We start from the raw sequence: 11,804 nt of genomic DNA, 5'->3' as shown, positions 1-11,804 counted from the left end.
GATTGTTTAGCCATTACCATAGATTAGCTTTTATGACTGTTAGCAATAAGCTTTTTTTTAGAGCCGATATACGCTCGAAGTTATAAACCGCACGTGTTGGAGTCATAAGAATACGACTCAAGAGATAAACTTTTGCTTTCAAGACATAAAAACTTGTCTCCAAGACATAAATTGAAGTCTGGCTCCGTCTCAAAACTGAGACATGCTCAAGTCGAACTTGAATCTTGAACAACAAAATTAATTTTCAACAAACTAGTTCAACTTTCAATCACGTATTACTCAACTGAAAAAAGCTGAATTTTAATCTAAAAAGAAATTGATTAAAAAAAATGAACTTTTAACAAAATAGTTTACTTTACAACTAAACGGATGAATTTGCAACTAAAATGATATATCATTAACAAAATGAATGAATTTGCAACAAAGCAGTTGACATTTCGAAGTTTCAACCAACTAGATTAATTTTAAAAAACTGAATTTTTCAATTTCCCGCCAAGAAGATTCAGTTTCTACCAAAAAAGACAAATTTTCCAGAAAATACATAAAAATTTCACTCAAAAAGTTGAATTTTCAACAAAGAGATGAACCTTCAATTCAAATGATGAGCCTACCAAAAAAATATACTTTTAACAAACAAGTTCAACTTTCAACCAAGCAGTTGAATTTTTAACTAAGAAGATTAAGCTTCTACCAAAAGAATTTAAATTTTGAACTAAAAAAAAATTTGATTAAAAAATTTTAAACCAAAAAAGTTCAATTTTGAAACCAAAGGTTAAATTTCTAACTAAAATGACAAATCATTAACAAAAAGAATGAATTTTTAACAAAGCAGTTCACAAATGAGTTTTCAAGAATTTACATAAATTTGCAACGAAACAGAATCAGTAATTATGATTGATCTACTCTGTAACTTCCAATGTCTTAACCAGTCATTTATGGTTCATTTAAATTATTTATTGAAATGTAGGAATTTTAATTTATAAATAAGGTCCTATTTTATTATAGAGCCAAATCAGTCACCTCGATAGACAGAATTATTCAGTCAGCAATATCGGCTGATTCGTCTGTAGGGCTTTGTAATACTTGACACTTCTCTTATCAAGGAATACCATTTTCATCGGTAATGATGCTTTCATGACGAATATTATCGACATACAAATATTTATTATTTCCATTTATAACCAAATAGTTGAACTTTTAATCAAAAAGGAAGAGTATAATAAAATACTTGATTTTTGAACAAAATAATTAATCTATTAACAAAATAATTGAGCTTTTTACCAAATAGCTTAGTTTTCAACTGAGAAGATTCATCTTCTATCGACAAAGGAGTTTTCAATAAAATACATGAATTTTCAACAAAAAGAATTCATTTTCTACCCAATTTGTACACGAATTTTCAACGAAATTAAAAAAATTCAAAATAAAAAGTCGAATGTTTTAGAAAACAGTTGATTTTTAAACCGAAATTAAACAATTTTCAACGAAATCGTTTAAATTTTAACTAAAAAACAGTAAATATTCAACCAAAAAAGGAATTTTTAAATTTTCAGTTTAAAAAAATAATGTTCAACCACAAAGGAAAAAACGAATTTTTAACATGGTGAATTTAACTAAAAAAGTAGAATTTTTAACAAAATGAGAAAAAAATAAATTCGCAACGAAACTTATAATAATCAATGTTTCAAACAACAAAGATTTTTATTTGAAAGAATATGAATTTTCCATTTAAAATATTAATTTTAAACTGAGAAATGAAGTATTTACATGTACAGTTAAGAAAATTAATTCACAATGAAAAAAACGAACTTTTGACTGAATAGTTCAATTTACAACGAAAGAGATAAATTTTAATCGCGAGCTTGAGCGCGCCTAGGGCGCGCGACTGTTGAATCTCGCGCTTCGCGCTCGATAATAGGTTACCTCGCGCTTCGCGCTCGGATATTGATTCTTTGCATTTGGAATGCTTCAAAAAAATTTATCAAAAAGATCTCTTTTACATGGCAGTATTTATATGCGTCTTCATATTCTGAATTGTCTACTTAATTAAGTATAGCCAAAGATTAAGTTTCTCAAAGCTCTGTAGGCTTTGAGGTACACATTCTCATCGTGACACTCGCGCTGTGCGCTCGATTTCCGACAGACATTTGTAAACAGGTTTTGTTGGATTTTTTTCTCGTAACTTTCATTCTTTTTCCACACATTTTTTTTTATTTTACTTTTTTCAACGTTATTTTTAGCGAAAAAAAACAAAAAGTACGCGTCCTATCAAGAAGTGATTCTTAACGAAATTGTAGATATTTTTTGGGATAACCATTTTTCTTAATTCATCTTTTTTCGTATCCTACATAGTTTGTCCACAAAATGGAATTCTTTATTTTCCATTATTTTTTGTGCAATCAAAATTTGAATTTTCGATTTTTGAAGAAAATCCAAAAATTGGTTATGATAATCTTGTAGGGATTTCAAAAAGAAATGTTTTTCTTTTCTTGACTTTTTTTCATATCGTGCGTTTCTCGGCTTCAAATTTTGATTTTCGGTAATAAAAAAAATTTTGAAAACGCTATAACTGTGAGAATTTTCATTTTATCAAAAAAAGTCATTACGATCAATTGTTTATTCTTTCCAATACTATTAATATCCGTACATAGAATTTTCAAATTCAGAAAAAAGTGGTCTCAAAAATTTTCAAAATGCGCTCGTTTTTTGAATTTTCATCAAAAATGGCTGGTTAACGAACTCGTCCTTTCTTTTAGGACCTACGAAAAGTGTGCCATAGATGGATTTGATTCGTTCATTTTTTCGAGAGTTATCGTGTTTACGGACGGACGGCCGGACGGACAGACAGACAGACGCCAGCGTGAAAACCTGATTTTCGGATTCAGGGTCCTGGAAACGTGGAGATCCGTTGAAAAAGTGCGATGTGAAATTTCCGACAATTCTAATACTTTCTCAATCATAAATGATGAGAATGTAAAAACTCAAGAGCAGAGTTTAAAATTGAACCAAATAGTTAAATTTTCATGCAAAAAGCTGAAAATCGAATGTTTTAGAAATATATTCTTGATTAAAAATTAATCTCTTTTGAAAGAAATTTGATTATTTTTGGTTGAAAATACAGCTGTTTAGTCTTTTTGCATCGAAAATTCATCCTTTAGGATTGAAAATTCTTATAGGAATTTAAAATCATGTACAAACATTTGATTTAAAAAAAGTGGAAAATATTATTCTCGATTTATCCATTAAGATGCCCATCAAAAAACCAAAATGTTTTTTCTTAACGATTTTACTCATAAATTTTATATAAAATATTCTTGAATTTTAATTGTTAATCAGTTTTTTTAAGTTTTGCGACTTCTATACTTTATAAAATGAAAAGTGCAAAATATTTTTTTTTCAATCTTATAGAATTAAAGTTTTAAAATATCCGAAAATTAAAATAATTTTTATATTAGAATCCTATTTATTATTAATATAGGATTTAGCATTATAAAATGAAAAATCTGAAACAACTAACTTAAGTAGATTAAAAAAAAAACTTCTGCTCCAAGCCGGTGTCTCGTAGATACTCGGATCTAACATCCGAACCTATCAGAAGAACACAGTGAAGCTCCACTGCGCCACCGAAATTAAAGTTCTGATATAAAATGCAGTACAGGTGCGATCGTGGTACGGAACCTTGTTTCTTTTTTTTTTAAATGACTGCAATCTAGAATTTTGGTCCGATTTTAACTTTTTCTTTTTCAAATTAAAGTTCAGTATACACTAGAACCTAGATTGAGTTACAATTCGAGCTTGGCCTGCAATTGGCCTTGAAGCTCTTTCGAAGGCCTACAAACGCAAACAGTCAGTGGCGCGTGATCCATTTCCTAATATTACGCAATATACTCGCGTGAGTACTCCCGCACTTGTCCCTCTTCCTTACGCTGCTGGTGTTTCACACATCTTGGCCCCGAGGGCTCCACTCACAGCCCGAAACCGCCGCGGCAGCAATTCTCGGATTTAGTAAATCCGAGGTAAGTGATTTCAGGGTGAATTGCGACGGTGAATGTAAGCCATAAAACTATATAAAAAATGGACAACTATAATTTTTATAAACACTTTTATTAACAAAATATTAAAATTATAAATTTTTCAGATGTGGATTTCCCTTAATTGCCTTACTACAATACTTCTTTTTTTTTAGATATAATACATGTTCTATTAAGTTTTATAAAATGTAATAATTATGACTCTTATAAACAACTGAAATAAATAAATGCAAAATTTTATCATTTTGTGTAGGAAAAAAGTAGTTTGTTCTACATTGCCATTTATTGAAAATCTGTGATTCATATTCAAGGGTTAAGACTAGAAAAAAAGTTATTTTCAAATTGGTATCCTATTGTTTAATAATGCAGTATCTTCCGTAGAAAATAGATTAAAAATCCTAATGAAGAGATTTGTGTAAATTTTAATACAGAATACTTTTAGAAAATTCAAAAAAGTGATCGGATTCGAACTCTCGGTTTTGGAGCTTTGTTCTGGAGATTTGTGTAAATTTTAATACAGAATACTTTTAAAAAATTCAAAAATGTAATTGGAACTGGAGCTGGGCACAGTGAGGAAAAAAAAGAGTTTTTTGGAACAAAATATGGTTTGAAAATCATGAAGGATCGTATTTTAATAGAATACTTCCTCTTTTTTTAAACTAAATTTGGTAGTTATTTATAGAGCACCAAACAATAATCATGGTTGATAGTGCAAATAATTTTTATAAACAAATTGACTTATTTGGCACTTCCACATTCTACAAACTGAAAATGTTTCTTTTCTGCGGAATCAATTTTTTTCATTACAGAATAAAATTTTTAGACAAAAAACTGCCATGCAGCAACATTTGCGATTTTTATAAACAATGTTTATATACAAATTCACATATATTGCACATCTGTGCATAGAAAAATCTATTTTCTGTAGAAGAATTTCTTTTTATGTTAAGAATAAAATTAATAGATTCCCATCCATCAATATTTATCATTGCTATGAACAATTTACATCAACAAATTTAATTATTTGGCATCTCAATGCAATACTAATTTTTCCTTTCGATGGAATCATCTCTTTTCATCCAAACAAAAAAACGTGTACATAATATACTACAATCTAACAAAATTTGAAATTTTTGTAAACAAATTCATTTACTACACTGAAAATGATATTGTTTTGATTGCCACGAAAACTGATTTCATTGCCATATTTTATTAGTTGCAGCCATGAAGAAGATTTCTTTTTTCGCTTTTATTTTTGTTTATGCCAAAATTTAAAAAATGTATTTATTAAATATTTTTTTAAATAAAATAAAAGCAAAAAAAAAATAAAACAAATTTATGGCTTCAACTTTGAAGTTTGGTAGACAGACTTAAATATTGCCATGAAAAATAAGCAATCATGTCAATAAAATAGCAGTTAAACAAGTGAGCATATTGTAAGTGAATTTGTTTATAAAAATTGTTTATAACAATGTGAAATATAGTTGGATGCTGTTGTGTAAAAATTGTATTTTTGAGATGAGACGAAATGAATCCGCAAAAATGATCAATTCCATATTTACTTATTTATTTATAAGAATTGTTTATAACAATGTCAAATTTTGTTTGAAATCAGTCTAGGTATTCAGATTTTATTCTTCCGATCAAAATAAATTATTCAACAGAAAGGAAAAATTATTATTTATCCAAATAACGGCCATATTGTTTAATTTGTTTATAAAATATTATATAACCATTTTATATAACCATGTTTGTAGAAGTGGAAAATAAGTGAATTTGTTTATAAAAATTGCTTTAAACTTGAACTATTATTGTTTTTTTACTCTATCGCAATTAAACAGCAGTTCGATTAATTAATTTGTTTATAACAAATACAAAATCTGCAAATTGTTTATTATTGCCAATTGAGTTATTAAAAAACGGTATCATAGTAGTGAATTACTAAATAATCGTTTTTCTACAAAAAAATGAAAAGTCTTAAAAAATAATACTTTAATGCAAAATCGTGCAAAGTGGTTAATAAATAATTAATTTATGCTTCATAAATATTTCAAAACACAACATTCTCATTGAAATAAATAAAAGCTGAACTGTAAAATTCCCGAATTGGAATATGCCCGAATAACAAAATTCCCGAATTGGAACATTCCCGAATAACAAAATTCCCGAATTGGAACATTCCCGAATCATAAATTTTTCGAATTGAAAAATTTCCGAATAACAAATTCCCGACATAAAATAGCTGAGTTATAAAATTTCCGAATGGAAGCAATTAAAATAGAATTTTTCAGATTAATTGAATTATTACAATCAAAAGTATAAAATTAATGCGGGGGTTATATTAATTCTTTAGATTTTAGATTATTATGAAGAATTTAAAATCATATAATATTACAATTTTTTATATTTGGGAATTTTACACTAAAAAAATTTTCTTTCGAGAATTTTTAAAAGTCTGTAATATTATAAAGTGACGGGAATTTACCAATTAGGAAATTGTATTATTCGGGAATTTTCCAATTCGGGAATTTAGCAAAGTCAGCAATTTTATTTTTTGAAACTTTGCAGTCATCCTGTTCAAACTATTGGATCTGACGTCGTTGAATATAACACTTTTTGAAATAAAAATGACTTTACTGCCAATTTCTACATTTAATCTTGAAAATCGTTTCGTTTCAGATTAAAACCTCTAAGATCATTTGGTAATACCTTAAGTAATGTCGTAATAGACTCAAAATTTACGTTCAGGAATACTAATGCTAAGGCCACTTTGTAAATAGTAACCAAAAAATTTAATTTACCACTAGTATGTTTTAAGAAAATTTTTGTACCAAGGTGAACATAGAGAAATAAAATAAACGCAAATAAAATTCAAAAATTAAACAAATTAATTTAAATATTCAACCATTGTAATTTTTTGCTAAATAAACAATTAAAAATGCTTGCAATATACAATTTTAAATGAATCCCTTAAAATCAGTAACCCGCACAAAATAAAATTAATTTCAAACATTACAAATGAAAATAAAGTCATTTCAAATAGAAATTTGGAAAATTGCGTTCAATTTTGAAAAATTTAAAGCTCAAAATTTTGTTCTTTCGGTCTGACTTTCTGTTATTGATATAATTTGTACAATACATATTGAAAAATTAATATAGTGGTAGTTTTGATCGCTTTTGAAACAAATACTTCTATAGAGAGACAACCCATTAAAATTTAATAGATCAAATTTTAAGAATAGATTTGAATTAGTGGAAATCGACTGATTCAAATTTAAAGTAAAATCAATATATTTTCATGTGAAATAGAGTAATGTATTTGACACGAGGTCTCAATCAGGTAATAAAATATTTCCTTGTGCTCTTTGACGGTCGGATTTCAAGGTAAAGGAAACTGAACTTAGGTTACCTCGAACTAAAAAATTTTTTCGTGAAGCAGTTGCAAACATTACCTCATTTTATGATCAGCTGTAGTATGGACCGTCACCTAATTATCTTACATAACAATAAAATTTACAATATGGATAAAGAGTTTAACATTGAAGAGAAAATAGCACAGAATAGTAAATTTAATTATTTATCTTTGAAATTTTTGTTTGAACAGTGATATCATTATTACTTCATATGCAATATTTACTCAGACTGTTGGTAGTTTCTAATACACTTTGTCATGCTTTTGTTCAAATAACAAATAACAAGATATTCTCTGTCATTTAGTACATAATAATTACACAATTGCACAACTCCTTTTATTAGTTTCAAAATCGTAATAAAAGCGCTTTTTATTTACTTAAAAAAAATGAGAAAATTTTTTTTTTTAATTTTGCATTTAGCCATTCAACCCAACATTTGTTAGGTTGTTAGACGAAAAGGTTTTGCAAATAAGTGATGCAATTACAACATTTATATCCTTGAGTTTAATTTTTTTCAATTTTTAGGACCATATTTAAGAAATTAATTATGTAATACTTATTTTATTATTATTATCCTCAAGTAGTAAAGTTTATCCACCTCATTGGGTATGGTTATCATGTTAACTCTTTATTGTATATCTTCTTTTGTTAAGAGGCGAAAAAATCCAACTTTCTCCATTTGAAAATTACCATCAACAAAAATTCAATTCTGTCTTTTTCTTTAAATGGAATTATACTTTATTAGCTGGATTAGCTTTTAATTTGCGGAAAAAAAATCATAAATATCCGAACATGAAAAGTTGAAGCACTGAGTTTTCAGTTGAAAAAAAGTTATGCAGAATACTATTGTAAAATTAAGCCTACTTTCGAAATGTCCTCTATATTTTTGCACGAATTAAAATATTTTTAAACTTTTTAAAGAATGTTGACAGTGAAACGTGCTCTTTGTTTATCAGTGGTGAACTCATTTTTCGTATCAAAAGATTACAATCATAAAGAACAAGAATATTCGAACCATACATGTGATTCATCTGTGAATGTTCACGTATACTCAAACTTTATAGTCATTAGAGCATGACATATTCATCTTTTATTAAATTTTAAACAGGAAATAAGATTTATGCTGTTATTTTCAACATTTAATCCATATTTCACTGTTTATTATTATTGATATTGCTCAAGAAACATTCGCAACAATTTATAACTTTTTCCTTCTTTGTAAAAAGCAATTGAGTTTAGGTACACGAAACTGAACAAACATTTTGGATTTCAGCGATTTCATAACTATTGAAACAACTGCTGATGTTTCTATTTTTGTATTTTTATCGTGTATCTTTCGTTTAATGGGGATTCAACACCTGCATTCTAATTTTCTATTTATAAATTATTTACACTTGGTTGTGTTTACAAAAAATTTAAATATAGATGATTACAAAAAATTAACTAGTCATCATGTGAAAAGTGAAAAATTTACGATTTTTTTTTAAATTGAAGGAATTATAATTGCATGGAGGTGTATAAAATTATAAAAAGTAATCATCTAATATCAGGCATCAACGGTTCAGTAGTTTAATTTTAGGTAAAAAAGCGGGTTTCTTTCGAAAAAAGGGGATTAAAAGCTGATTTTTTCATTTTGTCTTTAGCAACTTTTCCAGTTATTTTTGTGTTCAATTTTTTTGGCTGATTTTGCAAAGTCGATTGAATACTTCAGTGCTTTATACTGATAAAAGTACAGTTAAAAAATGTTCATGTTTTTAATTTTTTGTATTAATTTTCTTTTATCAGTAGATAGATTTCTTGTTTTCATGGAATATTTTCTGCTGAATTCTTTTCAGTGCAAAATCCTCCTGCCTCTAAATATAGGTCATTTTTACATTCTCCATGGTGCTGAATTAAATTCTTTTTTGGGTCTCCTTAATACTTGTCATCCAGGTTTGATTTCTCTAAGGATTATTTAGTGCAATTTTAATACTCTTCCAGTCCCTTCGAAGTTTTTGCAGTATTTTCCAAGTTCTCATTTACACACCTTATAATCTCTACAAAATTTTAAGTCCGATTTTAATACTCTAAAAACTGTGCGATAAATAAAAATTCTATTTAGAGGTTTCAAATGTAAAATCATTAAAACTACTTTTTCTACATTTTTAATTATTGAAACTACTGTAATATTGAAAATTAACTAAATTATTAATAAATTACTATTATTAAATATTAAAAATGATTAATATTTATAAAATATTAATGTGACCATTCATTAAAATTTACTGCGTATTATAATGTGAGAATATTTATTCGAGTTCTTTTTGGTTGACAGACAATCTAACATACACTGCATTATGTATATTCATATAAATAAAAACATCCATGTATTTGTAATATGTTGCAACAATAATATACAAGGCATGTTGACATTAAAATCATTTTTATTGACATATTTATTTTACAACAAAATTAATTTTCGGTATATAAATTATTGAGAAAAAATAGTTCAAAGCAAGCGGATTTGAGCCTAGATAGCCAAAAATCAATTATTTGGTAATAAATAAATAAATAATTAAAAATTACTTAATCATTCATAAGATTATTTAAAATTAGCTTTTTAATCTTTTTGTTCATGATTCATTTCAACAAACAATAACTATAACACAATTACAATTTACAATGTAACTGTTAAAGATGCTCTAATATCTTATAATAAACAAGAACAATATATTATTATCGTTCATATTATAAATAAATTTAAAAAACCAAATAGATTGATGAGGCATTTTTCAACTTTTCCAACGTTTCCGACAACTTTTTCGTTGTATAATATACAAATAATGCATATGTTTATTGAATTTATTCAAAAGATCATAGAATGTGTCAACTTATTATGAATTTTGCTGAAATTATCATGAAGTTCCCAATTAAAAAGACTGAAATAAAAAAAAAACTTTTCTGTCCACAGATGCCCGAATACTGCGTTTGTTTGTCAAATTAGTTTTGAAAAATCATAAAATTTATCAACTGATCATAAATGTTGCTACATTTATTATGAAGATCCCAGTGAAAAAGTCTAAAATCGAACAAAAAAATTTCCGTTGACAAATGCCCCGATAATGCATTGGTTTATTAAATTTGTTAAAAGAATTATAAAATTAAATAAAAAATTATTAATTTTGCTGTAATTATCATGAATTTTCTGATTAAAGAAGTTGACTTTGAATTTCTATGTCAACAAATGCCTGATTAATTCATTTTTTCATTAAATTCGTTTTAGAAAATCATTAAATTCATCAACTAATTATAAATGTTGCTTACATTGTCATGAAGTTCCCAACTGACAGGACTGGCATTATATAATAAGAATTTTACTGCCGTTAAATGCCCGAATATTGCATATTGCAATATTATTATATATAATATTGCAATATTGCAATATGTTTTTTAAAAAATGAACAAATTATGAATTTGGCTAAAATCATCATCGAAAAATTCCTGACTAATTCATTTGTTTATTAAATTTGTTGTAATTTCAACAATAACAATCTCAAATAAATTTTGAATCATCATGTTTTTATCAAAATTTCTCGCAATATAACTTAAGAAACGTATAAAAATATGGAAAATCGTAGAACACATTCTTTCAACAAATAATTTGTTCATAAATTTTTTTATTATATAATATTTGAACATTTTTAAATAATATTCCTCTATAAAAACTAGGCGATTTGAACAATCTTTCTGTTATTGAGGAGCACCGGGAACGTCAATCAATTCAACGGAGTTTTTGTAAGTAAACTTCAAGTACTTCGATAGCCCAGTGGTTAGAGTGCTCGGTAAAATACGGTAGTTTAGGTAGGATTCGAAATCTCGGCGATTTCTCAAACGTTTGTGCGAATTATGGTTTAATGATAAAAAATGAAAATCATATATTAATAATTTCAAAAATAACTCTTTTTATAAATTATTGTCGTTAAACAATAAATTTAATTAATTAATGTAATTAATTGTTTAAATTTTGTAAATGTGTTTTAAAAATTATTTTTGTCGAAGGTTGGGCCGGCATCATCTTAATTGATGGCTCATACATGGGACCAAATGTCGGGCCGATGCGAAGTGGAGAAACAAAAGGCCGAAGATCAATTCGCACCTGGGGAATGATCTACGAGAATCTAGTAAGTATTTCCTTAAGTCCGTTTTAAGACTTCCAAACATGCAAAAATGGAAATTTGGTAATATTTTGAGTAGTTGAAGAGTACTTGCATTGTATTGAATTATTCCTCACCAGAACTTCGTAAAGTCTCTGAGGCTAGAGAATTGAAGAGGATATAAAGAGAACTTATATTTTGACTCGGGAAATTATTTTTCTAAGTAA

Source organism: Belonocnema kinseyi, chromosome 6, assembly GCF_010883055.1.
Source record: "Belonocnema kinseyi isolate 2016_QV_RU_SX_M_011 chromosome 6, B_treatae_v1, whole genome shotgun sequence".
NCBI classification, from domain to species: Eukaryota; Metazoa; Arthropoda; class Insecta; order Hymenoptera; family Cynipidae; genus Belonocnema; species Belonocnema kinseyi.
This window is presented reverse-complemented; position numbering follows the sequence as displayed.